Genomic DNA, 18,238 nt, shown 5'->3' on the forward strand with positions numbered 1-18,238 from the left:
GATCCCCCCACAGGCTATACAACTTACAACAACATGGAAGACCAACTCCTGGCAATCTGCCTCTGCTAACCTTTTCTGGGCTCTGAGAGCACTGTAGTCATACACATGTTCACACACACACACACACACACACACACACACACACAAACACAAATTAAAACTTGGAAAAGAACAGAAATAATTGAGACTTACATTTGCTTAAGGATGTATTCAAACATGGAACAATAAGAGTCTTTTATATTTGTTTAAGATTGTATTCAAGCATGTAAGAAAAATATTTTCTTATTTTTGTCAAAGAAGATTATTATATTTCCTAAACAGATACTCACTATTACTAATATTCAGTAGCTTGGCACTCTAACATGAAATTAACTATTACTAATTTGTTTATTCATTTATATAATGAACAAATTACATCTGGAATAATTAATGTGATCACATTTTTCTATAAATAATACATCATCAATTATTATTATTCAGTTCTACAGGACACAGAAAATGTGCTATAAGCATTCTTTTAATTTTATCAGTTAGTTATCACCAATCTGCATCTATTTTAGTGATTTGTTTAATTTGTGGATACATACATTGATTTAGAAATCCCTCTCATTTAGAGATGCATTTAAAATTTACATTTTATGTGAAATATTTGTTTTGCCAATTTTGTATTATAAGGTTTGGTTAGTTAATGTGCACTTTTATCAATTAAAAGTGTAGCACATCTAAGCCGGGCGGTGGTGGCGCACGCCTTTAATCCCAGCACTCGGGAGGCAGAGGCAGGTGGATCTCTGTGAGTTCGAGGCCAGCCTGCTCTACCAAGTGAGTTCCAGGAGAGGCGCAAAGGTACACAAGAGAAACCCTGTCTCAAAAAACCAAAAAAAAAAAAAAAAAAAAAAAAAAAAAAAAAAGTATAGCACATCTAAAAACAGCATTATATTTAAGACTATGATCCCAAAACACTACTTAATTATATAAATGTATTTATGTAACAAAAATAATAAATAAAAGATGTTTGAGTTTAACATATAGTGCATTAAATTTTGTAAGGACATGAGGAACAACAAAATGCAATCTTAGAAGAAAATAGAACACCTTAACTGTTCCTTAAGGAGGGAATCCTGCAGTGTATAAAATGGAGAGAGAGACCCGAACAGCACCTTCCATTCATCCCTATCTCTTCCCGATTGGGGATGCAATGTGGGCAGCTGCGTCAAACACTGATTTCCCTACCAGGTCAGATGGGACCCTGAAACTGTGAGCTAAAACAAACACATACTCCCTGAAGTACCTTTTGTCAGGAGGTTCCATTACAGGAACAGGAAAAGAAAATAAATTTGTTTTATTTGATAAATGAGATATATATTTACATTTTATATTTATATGTACAATGGGTAAATTCATAGTTCATTCTTTTGCATATTTATTTCCTGAATTTTGAGAATACTTAGAATCAAATTGTTTTGTAATGTATTTAACTGTGATCCAGAGCCTCATGCTGGTCTAAAGCTCTCTGAACCATTACCCTCATGTTCAAGTGTATTTCCTATTCTTTTACCAGTATCTTTTCAGTACTCAACCACCGCCATCACATTAACACTACTGGTAACCCGCATCACTCTTGCAAGTGTGGTTGTTTCAGTTCCCACAGCTAGCAGAAATCACACAGCATTTTCCTTTGTGTGTCTGTCTTATCCAACTTATTTTCTGAAGTTCAACCTGCCACAAATGTCCTGTTTTTAATGCTGACTGTATTCCATTGAATGTTTGTACCAAATTATGCATCCCTTCATCCTGTGATTGACACTCACATTGCTTTCATACCTTGGCTTGCATGCATTTGCATGTACATCCACACACACATTTGCCCACACATATTCAAATATACACACACAAATAAATAAGTAATAAATAAATACAGATTTAGAAAAAGAAAAGGAAACAAAGACATATCAAGTGTTTTGGATACAAAATAGAAGAGCGAAAAATAACCCAACTGGTACGCTTGCTTTTTAGGCATTTGAACTGAGTGTAACCCAAAACCATGCAAAAAGCCCAAGCATGTTGGCGTATGCTTCTCATACCAGCCTGGGATTAGGGACAAGAGAGTCTCTAGACTGTGCCAGCCTAGTCTGTTTGCTGATCTCTTGGCCAATGTGACCCTGTCTCAAAAATTAGTGTGGACAGTGTCTTTCAGAACAGTATTGGAGGTTGATCTGTCACCTCCATATGCATAAGCACCAACATACCTAAAAGTATGTTTATGTAAACATCCACAAAGTTTTTTAAAAAAATATAGACTAGAGTTTATCCACTCTTATGTATTTTAATTTGTTTCAATTGTCTTACTAGTGACTACTCATCCATGTTTTAAGTTATAGCAGTATCAACATAGCTGTTATTTTTACAGATATGGCTTAAATGCTGTGACCTAGGGGTACATCAAGTCATCTTAATCTTCCTTTTTTCATGGGCCACTTGGGCAATTCAGGTGAAAACCTGTGGTGGTATTGTCTTCCCCAAAATATTGTGTACCCTAATAAACTTATCTGGGGTCAGAGAACAGAAAAGCCACTAGATACTTAGGATAGGCAGTGGTAGCACACAACTTTAATCCTAGCATTCCAGAGGCAAAAATCCATGTGTTCAAGAATACAACCAAGCATGGTGACTCATGCCTTTAATCCCAGAAAATGAACTTTTAATCCCAGGGAGTAAGGTAGAAAGCAGAAAAATATATAAGGTGTGAGGACCAGAAACTAGAAGCATTTGGCTAGTAAAGCATTCAGGCTTTCGAGCAGCACAGTTCAGCTGAGATTCATTCTGGATGAGGACTCAGAAACGTCCAGTCTGAGGAAACAGGATCAGCTGAAGAACTGGCGAGGTGAGGCGGCTGTGGCCTGTTCTGTCTCTTTGATCTTCCAGTGTTCACTGCAATACCTGGCTCAGGTTTGATTTTATTAATAAGAACTTTTAAGATTCCTGCTACATAAACCAACCCTCTGTTTGTTTGTTTTTTTTTTAACCATTTTTTTCTGATAAGTTGTCTCTTGAAACACTCAGTTATCTAGTTCCCCCACTCCTTTTGGTTGAAGTAATTTAGGTTCTTGGATCTTTTGCTTAGCTTCTGTTATAACACTTAGACACTGTACTACTATTTATCTACTTACAAGTACACATTCTCCATTAAAAAGATTAAAAAAAAACTGGGGTGTAAAGTTTAAGGAAGACAATTTCTGATTCAATTTAATGCCCTAGTACATAAAATGGTGGTAGGCACATTGGAGGTTCTTATTAAAAATATTTAATAAAAAGAGATCAGATTTCTCCTGATTATATTCTCCTCTCTCATACTCATTGCTTATGAAAACAGAGGTGACTTAGAAACCATTACTTGAATCTATTTTATGAGAGATATGGCTATTGGTAAGTAGAAATTTTTTTGTGTGGATAAACTGTGTGTTCACACATGGAATGGAGAACTCTAGGGGTCCTGATCATATGACACCTGTCAGAACAGGATGGGACAAGAGTGAGTAGCAGGAAATCTAGGCAATGGTAACAAGACAAGAAGATTAAAAAATTGAGGGGAGAAGGTTTATCTGAGATTGACTTCGTTAAAGAAAGAATAAAGGGGGCTGGATAGTTAGTTGACGCAGCATTTAAGAGCTCTTGTAGCTCTTTCAAAGGACCTAGGTTCAACTGTCAACACTCAACAACAGTCTGTAACTCTAGTCCCAGGGCACCTAACACCCTCTTCTGACCTCAGCAGATACCAGACATTCTCATGGTGCACATATATACATGTAGGCAAAACACTAATACATATAAAACAATAAAAGAAATGTTTAAATTTCTGTGGAGGACCTACAGAAAATTTGAGATGCTATATTTCACACATATCTCTCATTTCTAGATTAAGCCTGCTGGTGGAAATCCATTCATGGACTGTGTCTACTTGCCTTCTGAGCATTTATAGGCATACTGGTGGAATCATAGAATTAAATTAAATCCTAGGTTAGAGATGGAAGAGACTTTAAATATTCTCAGATAATATTTTTGTATGTACACAACACAAATTAAGTGTCTATGACACTGTAATTATCCATTCCCATTTCTCCAACTGGTTTCTCACCACATGGGAAAGCATTTTTTGAGTGTGTATGTTTGAAGATCTCTTCTGTTTATGAAGAATATGCTACAGCTTCCATTGTACCATTTACTTCACTGACTAAAAATTCTGATTGTAAATTTCTGAAGAATTCTGAAGTGAACAGATAAAATATAGTCCAAAAATGTATAATTCTAATGCACTTGTTTCACCCTCCCTGCATATTCAAATGTAATATATTTCCTTACTATGAAGCATTCTTAAATGCAATGCATGCACAGGAAATTGTTGTGTAAGATACATAACATTTATAGGAAGAGAATTCAGACAGGTTGGAAACACAGAGAGGTATGGGGAAAGCGATGTCCTCCCAGAATGTTGTAACTGATTTTATAAAGCATTGAATTTCTAACTCCAAGTTGCCAAGCAAACTTCATAAACAGAAAGAACAATACAAGAATACAATTCACTATTCTTGATCTTGATTTTTACCCAGAAATCCATAGTAACAAAAACAGCATGCTTCTCATACAAAAATAGATATGTAGAGTAGTGAAATGGAATTGAAAGCTAGAAATAAACCCACTCAGATACAGTAACCCAATTTTAATAAAAGTATGAATGATAATATATTCAAAGAAAAGACAGCCTCTTCAACAAACGGTGCTGGAAAAATTAGATGTTCACATGTAGAAGAATGAAATTAGGTGTGTATTTCTCACCCTGCACAAAAAATCAATTCTAAGTGAACCAAAGATCTTTGTATTGAGATGTGATACAAGAAGTGGAATGTGCTAGAGAAAAACTTATGGAAAATACTTCAAGACAAACACACAGACAAAAAACGATATGATAAGGTGCAAGTTTCATAGCAAGTACTCCAGTAATTTGAAAAACTGGATTACATGAAGATAAAATGCTTGAGTGCTGCAAAGGAGACAATCATCAGAGTGAAGAGGGACCATATAGAATGGGAGAACATCTTTTCAAATATTTATCTCATAATTATAATCGAACAAAAACTCCTCCAAATCATCCAATGGCCTAATGAACTGAATATACAATTCTCAAAAGAAGAAATGAAGAGGCTAGAGGGATTGCTTAGCAGTTAAGCACAGTGGTTGATCTTCCGGAGGACTTGGATTCAATTTCCCTCATCCTCATGGCAGTTCACAACATCTGTACCTCCAGTTCCTGGAGACCTATCACAGTCCTCTGGTCCCCATTGGCACCAGGCAAGCATACAATACAGATACACTTATAGACAAAATATCTATATACATAAAATAAAGTAATAAAAACTTTTAAAGATAAGACAGCCAAATAGGCAATAAATACTTCAAAACATTGTCTAATATATTTAACTATCAGCAAAAAACACAAGTTAGAATTAATTTGAAAGGATGTAACACAAATCAGAAGAGTGGACATCAAGAAAACAAGGGGTACCCAACACTGGTGATGATATGAGGAGAAAGAACCTCTAAACATTGTTGGTGGGAATTTAAGGTGGTACAGTCACTGTAAAATTGTTATGGATATTTATTTTATCAAATAAAAAACAGTGCAAGCATATGACCCAGGCTTATTATGCCCAAGCATATACTCAAAGGACTGTACATCTCACTACAGAGATATTTGCACATCCATGTTTATTGCTGGTATTCATAGTAGCTAAGAAATTTAACTAGCCCAGATATCTACTGACAAATGAACAAAGAAAATATAAACACACAGTGAAATTTCATTCAGTCATAAAAGAAAATAAAATTATAACATATGCAGGAAAATGAATAAAAGAGGAATTTACTATATTAAGTTATTGATCTAGATTCAGGAATTGCAAATCCCATATGTTTTCTCTCTTAAAAAAACTTAGATTTGTGTGTGGTGTGCATGTGCATGCACACATGTTTGTGCTGAAGGAAGAGAAGAAACCATTAGAGGGGAATAAGAGTCCCTATGGATCCAAGAGCAAGACAAAGAGAAAAATGAAACATAATGACATAAAAGCAAAAGTAGGGCTATGGAAGTGGGACAGGGACCAGTAAGCATAGTGGAAGGGACATGGAAAGGAGGGGAAGGGGAACAGAGGAGGATAAATAGGAGCTAATTATGTGTCTGCCCAGACAGCTAGTGTTTAAGTGTTTAAGATGCATTATTGCCTGAGTTTAAATTCTCAGCATCTGTGTACAAATCCGGGCTTAGCTGCATAAACCTGGAATCCCAGATATATGGGGCAGGCTGGAAGCAAGATGGTCATGGGGCTTTGCCGGGGGCCAGCCTAACTCAGATTCAGTGAGAGACCCAGGGTCAAGGGTAAGGTGAAGAATCATAAAATAGGACAGCCAGTGTTGTTCTCTTGCTTTCCTATGAACGTATACTTATAAGAACATCCATGTATACATGCAACACACAGATACACACACACACACACACACACACACACACACACACAGAAATCATTCATAAAACATGTTATAATAAAATTAGTTACTCTGTATGCTACCTTAAACTAATAATGGAAATAAATGTTGCACACCATTTGGTTAAATAGATTGCTTGTGAAAAAAGACTATTTATAAATTAAAATCTACTGAATAAATTAATATCAGAAGTAAACTCATGAAATGGTGATAGTGCATAAATTATAATTTAAAAGATTATGCAGAACTACTTTCTATTTTTGTCTAAACATACAGTAATATGTGTTTCACACTACCTACAAATAGAATAAAATGAAACATGTCTAAATATTGTAGAAATGTAGCAGATATTTCCTACCTGCTGGAAGACAGAAAAACAGGCATAATTAAAACACATAATTTGATAATCTGTAGGAAACACAGCACAAAGATAATCATTGCCATCTTACTGGGAAAGACTTGGCTGAGAAAAACTTATTTCTTTGATTTTTTATTGAAACTGAGAGATTAACCTTTCCATGATCTATGTGCTTTTCATCTCTTTCACTTATTTTGCATCTCTCTTAATGTGTGTGAGAGTGTGCACACATGTGTATACCTGCTGTGTGTATATGTAATGTTCGTATCTTTGTAGGTGCCCACTTGAGTGAATGAATATGTAGGCAGAGACAGACATGGGCTATCTTCATCAATCACTCACCACCTTATAGATTACAGCAAGATCTCTCATTGAATCCATTTCTAGCCCATTTGCTACTCTAGATAGCCAGCTTGTTCTTAGGGGTCCCATCTCCCCTAACTGCTAGATGATGGGCTACCATACTTTTGTGGTATTAAATGGGTGCTGAGAATCCAAACTCTGCTCCTCGGAAAAGTGATTTGTTCACTAAGAAATGTCCCTAGCCTACTTCAATCTTCTTCTTAAGAACTATGAAGTCATATGAGCTAGACAAAATATGGTATATACTGACACCTCAGGCAAAGCATGCATTCACAGGCCATTCAGAAAGATTAAACCCTGTAAAGCTGTTGTCCTCAAGGTGGACACTTGCAGCTTTTCTCGTTGAGCTACCCTAAGAACTGTCCATTAACACAGAGGAATTATTTTCGTAAGTGAAACTACAATTGTTTGGCTCGAAAGCACTTAATTGTCTTTGTATCATTTGAGGAAATGCACCATGAAGTATTCTGCCTACAGGAACAAATTTATGAACAGAAAAGGTGACTTTTATAAATTCATTTTGCTAATAAATATGTATTATTAGCCAAATGTGTGCCAGATACTCTAGGAGACTTTGATGACATGGCAGAAAAAAATTCCTGTAATCTGAAACATATTCCAATGGATGGGTGTCCAATGATGATATTGTACAAAAATTAAAAATGGTATTTGTAAATGATACTTTCTAATCTTTCCCATTCACATTTTTCATCATAGTATTCTATGCAGTGAGGAGAGCATAATCTCATTGAGGAGAAATATTATGAAGGAAGAATACATTTAGAAATTAATTACAAGAGTGATATTGAAAGAGGGGCAGTTATTGTGCTCACCTTTAATCCCAGCACTCGGGAGGTAGATGCAGGTGAATCTCTGTGAGTTTGAGGCCAGCCTGGGCTACAGAGCTACTTCCAGGACAGTCAGGGCTACACAGAGAGACCCTGTCTTGAAAAATAAAAACAAACACACAAAGCAAAACAAAACAGTGGCATTGAAATGTTATACTGAGGAAGGTTATCATGTTGATATTTTTTTCTTTTTTGATACTTGAGGAATGACTGATATCACAAGATTGGGGAATTGGGAACCTTACCCTCACCAGAAGAAGCATCCTTTGAAAACTATAAAATAAGAAAGACCAAGAGGAATGAATTGAGACTTGATGAGTCAATGTCTCAGACACTAGAAGTAATTAGAAAATCAGAGTGTAGTGTGCACTTCTTACAAGCAAAACCCACACCTGAGGTATTTCCTGGAGGCTTGCAGCTGGGCACACTGTCCAAATCCAAATAGCTCCAGCAAGAAGACATAATAGGAGAATGAGACTGGAAGCTATTTTTTTCTTTCTTTTTGTTGTTGTTGTTGTTTTGTTTTGGGGTTTGTTTTTGTTTTTGTTGTTTTTGTTTTTGTTGCCAAAATAAAAATCAATTGCAAAGGAAGATTTGGGAAAGGGGCTTCACCAGGAAATCCCAGAGAAAAGGAAGGTCTAGGCAATATTAAAGGAGTAAAAGCTCACTGCTATGACTTTGAGAATGGAAAATAACAACTTTCTGGATGTAGCTACTGAGCTCTTGGAGTATGCCTAGTCCAGATGATAAGGGTGAAAAGATAGATGATATTTATATCTATATATCTATATGTATCCATCAATCAGTCTATCTATCCATTCTCCATCCATGTATTTATCATAGGTGGAGAGATAAATAATAGATAAATAGGTAGAAGTACAATGTAAAACATACTACTAATAATTTTGCATCATTTACATTCTAAATAGTATATAAGATGCTGAATGTGGTGGTTTTGTGTTTTCTTGTAATGTAACTATCAAAAAAAATTGTAAGATACAGGTGTCTTACATTTCTCCTGAACAATACAAGTTTAGATAATGGATTTCTGACTATCTGGAACTTGCACCCTTGGTGGTTTATGTGATTTTAATGTATCTTCAACATTTATTTTCAAATAATGAATCTTTATATAAAGATGGCATATTTCATAAAATAGGTTGAACATTGAGAGTTCAAAAGGTACTATAATAATAGAGGCAAAAATTCCCACACTTCTCACACTCCAATGAGTCCCCTGCCAGGCCATCCTGGATAACCTAATGAGATTGTTTCCACTTACTTTAAAAGAACAGATGCTCCAAGGCCAGGAGCAGTGTTCCCATGGAAGTACAATTGAGGTCACAGTTAAATTTTCTGTTAAGTTGAAATAAAAATTCTATGAAATGTGCAGGCTATTTGTCCATAAATACCAAAATATTCTGAAAATATTTGCATTCATTAAGCATGATTATTGAAAATGATCTGGGGAAGAACTCAGCTGACAGAGAGCCTGCCTAGCAAGCACAGAGCTCTGGAATGGTCTCCAGCATCATATAAAACTGAATGTGGTGATGCAGACCTCCAATACCAATACTTGGTAGGTAGAGGAGGAAGAATCAGAAATTCCCACTCATCCTCAGCTATATGAGGCACTTGAGGCCAGACTCAGGTACATGAGATCCTGCTTCTAGAAGGGAGAAACAAGGAAAGGAAAGAAAGTCAGGTGGTGGGATGAGCAAACACTGAGGCTGGTGGCCACCTTTTGAGTCATTTCTCTAATTGTAAAGAAAATATGTAGGGTAAGTTTCAAGATGCCATCTGGTCCAGACTGCAAAGCTGCTGTTCACTGTCTAGGAACTGATTTAGTCTAACATGATTTGTACCCCAAAGTCTCAGGCTGAGGCTTAATTCTTCACTAAGTCCATATGAGCAGATGCACCCTGGGGAAAACTTCTTGGGACATCACAGCAGATTCCTTGTGACACTAATAGCATCTTTCCTGAGTGTGTTCTCAGGGTTGGATTTGTCCCCAGCCAAGCACATTGTAATGACAGGGGCCTGACTTAGCTCATTGCTGCAGGAATCCGGACATCTCATACATGTGTCTGCTTGTTCTTCTGTATTATGATTTTTCTAGTAGTTAAGCATAATAGTTAGGACCCTGTGAATGGACATCTCATGTTTCCAGAACCACAAGTTCCAAGAAGTCTTCTTTCTTCATAAATTATCCCAGGTAGCTACAGGTAGCACGCTACAAGAGTGAACACCAAGTAATGTTAAGTAGTAATATATTCTACACAATATATTATTTAGACCATACACATTAGTATCATGGACTCTTGAAACTGGCAGGAAAAATTAAAAGTGATCCTTTCACCTGATTTCCATAAAGAAGAGGAAAGAAGGTGAGGGTTATGTTCAGTCAGAAAGTGTTTGCCTCTCAAGCAGCATACCTAGGTTCAATTCACAGCACTGACTTAAAAGGATGGATGCCATGCTTTGTGGTGGCCCGTTCTTGTAATTCCAGCACTGTGAAGAGGCAAGCAAGATACTCCTAAGGCCTCCAGGACAGCCAACCTAGAATCATTGAGTTGCAGATCCCAGTGAGACACTCTGTCTCAAAAAATATGATGGAAAACTTTAAGGAAAAGAACCTCTGGGTTTCACATCTGTGCCCATGTAGGCATGAGAGCTCACATGAACAGTCAGCTCTAGCATTCGTCTTCTATAGCCTGACCACCTCTCACCTAGAGGCTTTCCTGTATTGAGAGAAGCACCACCCTGAACAGAAAATTTTTCTAAGTGTTTATTATTTTGTCTTACTTTGATAAAGCTATGCTTTCATTTTTACAGGAGCAAAATACTTTCACATGTCACAAATGGATGTGGTATTTCAAACTTCTTCCTGTACCAGATGACATGTGTGATATTGTAAGAACCTTAACTTCCAAGGTCTGCATGATCCAAGATAACCTGAGAGTCACAGTAAGAGAAAAGGGCTCCAGCCCAGCAAACCATTCTCCATGCAGTTTGACTGTGCTGTGTTTAACTGAGCCATTAAGGGTTCCCGGTATCGGCTCAACATGCATTCATTGTAACGTGATGACCACGTGCCAGCACTCAGCGTTCTCCTGTCCTTCTCCACTAGCACTCTCAATAGTGGGGACAGATGTTGAGAGCATGTGACCAGATCTTTAAAGAGCACACGTGTGGTCATCCACTCCCTGCACATTAAAAGTAACACAAGGATTTAAAATGAAAATGAAGGGAATCATTTCATTATGCTTTTTACTAGATTTATGAAAAAATAACTGTTATAAAAAATAAAATTAATGCTGGGTGGTAGTTGCACGCTCCTTTAATCACAGAACTAGGGAGGGAGAGACAGGTGAATCTCTATGAGTTCGAAGGCAGCCTAGTCTGCAGAGTGAGTTCTAGGATGGCCAGGGTAACTAACACATAGAAAACCTGTCTTGAGAGAAAAAAGTATTTAAATGCTTATATTTAATTAAATTATACTTATATTTAATTAATTCAACTATAATCAATTTTAAGTACTCTTTAGAATTATGAGGAGTGATACAACGTTCTCTTGTTGGTATATATTTCATGTATGTTATGAAGCTGTTCCTGTGTCTGTCTGTGCATATGTGTACTCATATACGTTAGTTTCAGAAGCCACCATCAGGTGTCTTCTTCAATCACTTCTCCATCTTTTCATTTATTATTAATTTTTGAGACAGAATATATCACTGAACCCGGAGCTCAGACTCATCTGTACTGGCTGGCCAGCAAGCCTCAGGATCCTCTTCTTTCCACTCCCAGTTCTGGAGCTACAGGCGCATGCCTCTGCACCAGACGTTTTATGGCGTGCTGCAGGGCCAAAGTTGGGTCTTCTTAGAAAGCAAGCACTTTACTGATTGAGCATCTTCCCACCCCTATACAAACTTGGTAATCAAGTCTCCTAAGGGGAAATCATTGTACCAAAACTTTCTTGGTTAAGCCTCCTTCATTGAAAGAGGCTCAAAATTTCAATAGTTATACAATTTTTAGCCTTAAAAATCCACCTTTAAGTCAATGGTAATTAAATATATTGGGGGGCTTTAAAGAGCTTCCTTCATAACCATAAGAACTTGTCCTCAGATCCCCAGCATCCACATAAAAACTGGGTGCCATGGCAAACACCTTAACCTCTGAGCAAGAAGAAGCATTAGCCAGCTGATTGCGTGGGTTCACTCTCCCATTCAGCCAATTGATAAACTCTACATTCAGTGAGAAACCTTGTTTCAAAAAATATGACAGAGAGCTGAAGACAACATTCCATTGTCAACTCTCTCTCTCTCTCTCTCTCTCTCTCTCTCTCTCTTGCTTTTTGAAACATCTCATATATATATTTGTGTGTGTATTTTTGTATTTAACAGTATATGTTCAATATTTCCTATGCATTTATGACTTAAGCTTTGATAAATAAATATGCATTAATTTTATTCAATTGCATAATTTCTACTGCATTTACCAATCAATGGAACTTGACAAAGTTACTTCAGTGACAGGAGAAATTCTCTTGACATGCTTTTCTGAGCAGTACCTTCCTTTACTGGACAGTGTCTTCTTTAAAACAGTGTCTGTTTTTAGGACATCTCTACTCCAGATGAGCAGTGTGGTTGCTACATCAGAGGCAGGTTTTCCACACAAGTCACTAACAAGCTAATAGACCAATGCAGGAGCTGAGTTGTCATATTGAAAGGCTTTGGGAATGTTGGCCTTGGCCCTGTGTCCAAAGCTGCCTTGTTGAGACAGGGTAATGTGTGGAGCATACTTCGTGTGCACAGGGCTGTAGTTTTGAGCCTGAGCAATGTTGAAAGAAAGCAAGATCTCAAGGGGGAAAACAGGAAGTAAAGGTGGAGAAAGAAAGAAAAAAATGAGTATTTTTAGGATCATGACTTAACAACTAAACCATATTACAGGAGATAGTAGGATATCCCCCTTTTCAAAATTCAGTCTACAGCTTGCTGCTGTCTAGGAATTGTCCTAGTAATTGTCCAGTGAATCATGAACTCACCCAGAGAGTAACCCCAGTCTGCTCAGTTGATTTTATTCTAAAAGTCCTACAAATAAAAAATTGGTCCATTTACTTCTATTCTTCTTTTGCAAGGAAGATAGACAATTTCTGGCCTGTCATGGATAACTGAGAAAGAAGGCCTTGACTCTTTATGATTCTAATCTCATGGTTGACTCGAGAAATTCTTCCCCAACTGTGTTTCTCTTACTCAAAAATCAAGTTAAAAGAAGAAAAAAGAAACTGTGACTCTGTTTTCCATTATTATATGGGACTATATCTAAACTATTTGGAGGACAACTCATGGCCTGCACAGCCCTGTAACAAGTAGCTGGACGCAGATGCCATTTTGTTGGACCCTGTAAGTAAGGTGCCATCACAGGAATACACTTGAGAGAAATGATTACCATGTTGGGCCTCAGAAAAAGAGGACAAGGACACTGGTGTGTTCAGGATTATTGAATCTATTTTTAACCTGTAATCTCATATCCTGTTTTAACAGCACTCAGGATCAAACCCACAGCCTTGTACACACTAAGTACACTCTACACACTGATGCACTGACTGTCAGGAGCACAGGGCTAGGTCACTTCATTAATTTTGCAACACCTTCAAAATGTTGGTGGAGTTGTTGGCTTCCTGCTCAAATGCAAAAAGCAAGAAATTGTTCCTTCCAGAAATGGCTGTGATTCACAGAATCATAGGGAACAAGTTAAACTACTTGCAGGAAGACAAATATTGTGTTTTTCAATTTCCTACTCTTATGTTGTTTAAAGGTTTTTTAATAGGAAAGAAAAAAGAAAAACTTCCCTTTGAGAAGATACTCTCCACAGTGAGACAGCATAGGCTGCCTTGATGAGGGGTTTCCCTGCCTGAGGTCGTCCTGCTATTGTACCATGGTTCTTTTTCCTTTTTAGTAAAAACAGATTCAATAATCATAATGCCTGCCTTTCAGAGCTTCTGCAAGGAATTCTTCCATAATCAATAAAACTTAGTCATTGTTATTAAAGTAATGACTAAAAATTGATGCATTTTCATATTACAAGAAAACACAGAACCCCAGGAGAGTGACTAATGCAAATAGATGATATACCTGGGTTAAAGTAAGGTCTGCTCTCTACCCATTTTGTTTCTGTTTACTATCAAACTATCAAAGCTTCTTCAGCCTCTAATCTATCTTGAGCCATGGGTCGGAGATCTTTATGTATGCTTGTATGCAAATGTATGTGCATATTCATGTGTGTTGGTACAAATGTGTGTAGGGGTGCTCAAACCTTAGGAGTTGTCCTCAGGAGCCATGCACCTGTTTTTTGAACTGGAGTCTCTCATTGGCAGGATACACTCCAAGTGGGCTAAGCAGACTGGCCAATGAGCCTCAGGGATTCACCTGTTTCTCCCTTATCAGCACTGAGATTACAAGTATATACCACTACAATTATTTTTTTTTCCGAAGCTGATAGAAGGTTATTTTATTTCCAAAATATTGTAAGATAGATTTTAAGTATTTTTACCGAAGAGAGTAGTGCATCCTTGAGAGCAACATAGAGACACATACACAAGAGGAAACATGTGCACTTAGAATTTATACTGAACTATTGCCATAATGGAAATGTGTGGACTGGAATTGTAGGTCATTTAAAGATAAATAAGAACAAGAAATAGCAAACACAAATGTCCTTAGATAAAAATAAAATATAAATAAGAATAAACTATGACCCCAAATATTTCCTGAAAAAAAAATCAAGACTAAATTTTTAATGAATAAAATTAACATCTTTAAGTTACATAAACACTGAAAAGGTTAGAAGAAAAACTTTTAAATGAAAAGAACAAGGAGGTGATTAGGTGTATCAGTACACAATTAGTTTGTTACTCTTGTTCTGTCGTGTGGTAGTGATAAAACCCATGCCAGATTAAAAGGAGGAAAGATTTATCTTGTTCCATGATTTCAGAGGATGCGGGCCACAGCCCCAGGCCACATGTACTTGAGGAAATCATTGCACAGTAAGGGTGTGCTGCAGAGAAGAGGTGTCCAGTTCGTGGCTGACACAGATACCGAGATGGGATTCCCTGTAGAGCTTCCTGTCTCTTTCCTTTTCACTCTAGCAAAGATAACAGATACAGATTTAGGTAATGAGAAGGTGTTCAATAAGCTCCCTAGCATCATCTCTACTGATAAGGTTAAGATATGTAAATTTGCATTGTAAAAACTCCCTCTGAGGTTCATTTTCTTGCAAACAAGCTAATATGTTGGGTTGGGGGGTTGTCCACTTTGACCCCTAATTAGCAAATACTTGACTCAACCTTGTTGTTATGGCTACCTCAACAATAGGGTTGTCAAACAGGAGCTAGAAGACTCCTACAAAAAGTCACGTTGAAATCTCCATGAAAGTCCCCAAGAAAAGCATGCAGCCATCACAGCTAAATGCCTGGTGGCTCACCAAGGCACAGCCTCAGCGAGGCATGTTTGAAAACAGTTTATATGTTATTTTTACCTACCCTAAGCCGTGATGAACTCTAAGAGACCTTGCAACCATTTGTCCACAGGCCACAGGCAGGGAGATGCACATCTCCTAGTGAACACGGGGACCGACTACCATGACTGGTGCTAAGAGACGAGACCATGACTGGTCCAAAACATGAGCCTCAGCGGCTCAAAGGGATCTAGAACATATGCCTGGAACTGATGCAAACACCCCTTCTCAGGCTGCATAAACATGCTGTTCATGTTAACTGACTGAGGTAGTTGGAAGACACCCTTCTGGGCTCCTGATGTTGCATTGTACACCCGATAATGGCTTGTCTTGAGAGTAGTCTTTTCCTGCCTGTTTTCAGTAGTTTAGGCTCCCAACATAAAGAAGGAAGCAGCAGAAACAACGAAGTGGTACTGATGACAGAGTCAGCAGAACTGTACTGACGGTCTCCTCCAGTTGAACGGTCAAAGCAGCTGGACAGGTGAAGAAAGACATAGGGGCCGCGGAGTTCAGGAATACCCCGGATGATACGAAGGGTGGCAGAAAAAGAGCCAGCGAAAGAGTGCCGAGAACTAAGACTACAGGAGGATAAAGAAACAGAGAAGATAAACTGTAGTCCTTGGCCATTGAAAGGGTTCCAGAGAACTGTTATGCCTGTTGGCCCAGGGACTAGGGTGCTGGTCAACAACTACAATACAAACAAGAGTGCTAAGGAATTCTGTCTCCCCAACTGTGACTGTAAACACCTGCCGCTGTTAAGGACTAAAGCCTATACAATAGCTGTTGTTGGGGGTGATGCATAGGCCTGCTTGGATATCTTAGCTTCGTCCTCAGCCACTGATCGAGAATTCCCAGTTTTCTAGACCTACACATGAGTAGTAACTCTTAGCTCTGTCCTGCGAAAGAACTGTGACATCAGAGGTGATCAGCTACTGCTCCCCAAAGTCTACTGCACCTTCCTCCTCCTCCTGCGAAACATTGTCGGGGAAACAAGCTGCTGAAGACCAGCACTTAAGGCGCAGCTTTTATACACCTATTTCCATGTGGGTGGAAGAAAAGGACCAGCCTACTGCTTGGTAAATTAGTCTGAATCTCAGCCTCTGGGAGGCTGTCATCATCCATCATTCAGGAAAGATAGTCCCTCACCCTGTTTGAACATTCCTTCTCTGGAATGTCCTATTAGACACACTCAGAGGTCTCCAAGCAATTCTACATCCTGATGAATTGACAGGAAGATTACACATCACAACTGTGCTTACATATTTCACAAATTCAAAGAAAGACAAAATAAGAAAAACAAAATGTTTCAAGTAAAAAGAACATATTCTTTCATATACAAGTATTTTCTTAAATTGAAAAAATAATCTAAAATACCAATAAAAATTGTCACATAAGTTGATCACAAATAGTTTGTATCTCTCTTTTATATATATACATGCCCCAGAAGTTGGCACAATAATTATTTGTGCTTTGGTTTGGTTTTTTGTTTGTTTGTTTGTTTTGTTTTCTATGTTGGCAAATATGAGACCTAGTCAATTCTCTTGGTTTCTTTTGCTTTGTCATCAGAAAGCAGAAAATACTCCTGCAGCATACCGTGTTTCAAAGCCTCGAAATAGATACAGTTCTTCATTCCCACCTCTCTCCTCCCTCTCCCTTCCTTTCTCTCTCTTCCTTTCTATCTCTCTACCTCCTCCCTCTTTCTGCTTCCATTTCTTCTTCTTGCCGCACAGCTACTCTTCAAACAACCCTCCTCTTTTTTTTTATTTCTTTCATGATTTCACCCAATCTCAGTTCACATAGCAAGTATTAGGGGATGCTAGCCTGGGCAGAGTGTTGGGATGAAGGACACAGCTCAGGTTCTACAGACTCTCCCCTCCGGAGTTTGTTTTCTGCTCACCTCTAAATGCAATGTGTTTTGGGGAAACGTTACTCATTCAGTTCCTAGGGTGTTCTCCGGGAGACCTTTCCTGTGTGACCATATATTTAGTTTGTGAGTGTGTTTGTGTATGTGTACATCAGGTGTGGGTGTGTGGGGTGGGGGGGGGAGAAAGAGAGAGAAAGAATATTGAACAAAGTGTCAAGTGAGTAAATACCTTTTGAAGATAGGAAACTATTCAAAATGACTTCCCACTTCCCTTACTTTGTGAAGATGGCTTTTTTTTTTATTCAGTCTTGATGTGTTATATTTTCCAAGGTTATAAAAACCCACACTGCTTTATTTTACTTTCTATATTAAGCATGATTTTTTTTTTGCTTCCTGCTACTCTCCATACTAATTTCTGTCAGAAAAGTAAAACAAAGTATCACTTTGATGTATTGCTGAAATAGCACCTGAATGTGACATTTTTCTCTTTAAGACAGTTGTGCTGTGCTAAAGGGCATCTGTTCCTATCCTCCTATCCAAGACACCTTGACAGAGCGGGTCACAGAGGGTACAGCCACCTGACTTAACAAATGCTATGTATTTGTTGACCTTTTGTCTTCTTATGAAAATGAAATTCATCACCATAAAGTATAAATATTCCTTTAAGTGGATTTTTCCATGTCAACTAGTACTCAAATTCCATGTGACTTGACTAAGGTCAGTATTTAAATTTGAAGTCCCTTCTTACATGTGCAA

This window comes from Peromyscus leucopus, chromosome 15 (genome assembly GCF_004664715.2).
Source record: "Peromyscus leucopus breed LL Stock chromosome 15, UCI_PerLeu_2.1, whole genome shotgun sequence".
Lineage (NCBI taxonomy): Eukaryota > Metazoa > Chordata > Mammalia > Rodentia > Cricetidae > Peromyscus > Peromyscus leucopus.